We start from the raw sequence: 1,585 nt of genomic DNA on the forward strand, positions 1-1,585 counted from the left end.
GTGCTTCTGAAAATTGCTCCTACATTTCGGATTTTGAATAACGGTTGGCACCGCTGTTGACCCTTGAATTGGCTCCCAATTTTGTATCCGCCGACTATAGCACAGGCATCTTATTTACATTTAAACAGCATAGAACTGGGACGGTGCGGGCTCTATCAAGAACTTGTCTCCATTGTACTTGGTCCTGAGCTACTCATGGCCAATTCGTTAAGCATCTCAACACACGAGAATCGGTTTCTCAAGCTGGTCGAGCCATCTAGCACGGTGGACCCCTCTATTCTTGGCACAAGTGTGGTTTTTGAAGAAAGAACGCAGTGGAGTTGGAATTTTTGGGATTTCTCATTGAGAGAAAAATGTAAAGTTAGTTTACAAACCGAGATAAATAATATTTGACAACACGGCCTTGAAAAACTAATTGTTTCGCATTCCTTGGGCAATTTCCATTAAAAAAGTGAACATATTTTCTTTCTAAAAACCTAATTTCCTTTCTAAAAACCTAAGATGTTTTGACCCACATATAAGCAAAAGCAAATGAGAAAGTTTTTTGTTTCAGACCTGAAACGATCAAATCCGAGAAGGTCCTTTACACGTTTCAACTAACTTTTTCTCGATCATTTCACGTGGATTGACCCTTATATAAGTTATATGTACCAATCATCTGTTTTACTAGCTATCAATGGCATGATGAATACGACATCTACTAAAGGAAGCAACCTGAAACTACTTGTCATCGTCAGCACTGCTCGAGTAGCCTCTTTTTGAAATGCGACAATAGCTGTTCGCATGAGTAAATAAACACAGACAAAACATCATAATCAATTCGTTATCAGAAAACCTGAAGTGAGCGAACGCCTCGCAAAAAGTATGAGCCATTTGTCCTTATACGGAAAGTCGTCCCTTATCAGCCGAAATAGCTCAGTTGGGAGAGCGTTAGACTGAAGATCTAAATGTCCCCGGTTCAATCCCGGGTTTCGGCAATCTTATATTGATGAGTGGGTCTCGATCCAGTCATCGCTTTTTTTGTTGTGTGCTCATACTTAAAAGAAGCTTTTTGTTTCTTCAGTTCTCAAATCAATAGCAAACGGATCTCTTTGGCTGGTGAACTATTATTAGAGCAATATTTAGAGACCGAATCAAAACCCAAACCAACCGAGATCATTTACTTGGCAAACCAACCTCAGTGCAGTTACCCGTTGTGTCAACAGACTCAGCATCCGTCATAATTATGTCCTAGTGGTTGTTGTCATAATTTCATTCAGTATAAACAACCATCGAACGCATGTGACCACACCCGTAGGTTTCCTCTTGGCGTGGCTTCCAACTTTCCGTTTGAGTGCCGCTTGCGAAAGATCAAAGCAGCGGGAAAAATCTCACACCTCTCGATTGCTTCCCCCGCGGCGGATGCGCCGTGCCCGTTGAGCGGCCACGTGCAGCCCATCGCTGTGTCAATATACTGTTGCTTATGAGACGGAAAGCGATTGAAATGGCTTAAGTATATAAACAGATATTAAAATCTCGTGATCGCGTGCCTCCAGCGATGGAAGAGCTCGAACGGATCGGATCTGACCGTTTGATGTTGACAGTA

At 42.1% G+C, this 1,585-nt stretch overlaps 1 non-coding gene across 1 annotated transcript; it reads left to right on the forward strand.

Annotated features, from left to right (window-relative positions):
- The first annotated feature begins 904 nt into the window (after nucleotides 1-904).
- On the forward strand, nucleotides 905-977 carry Trnaf-gaa (transfer RNA phenylalanine (anticodon GAA)). Its single transcript has one exon. It is a non-coding gene; the product is annotated as a tRNA-Phe (tRNA).
- The last annotated feature ends 608 nt before the right edge of the window (nucleotides 978-1,585 follow it).

The sequence above is a fragment of the Sabethes cyaneus genome, chromosome 1 (assembly GCF_943734655.1).
Source record: "Sabethes cyaneus chromosome 1, idSabCyanKW18_F2, whole genome shotgun sequence".
Taxonomy (NCBI): Eukaryota; Metazoa; Arthropoda; class Insecta; order Diptera; family Culicidae; genus Sabethes; species Sabethes cyaneus.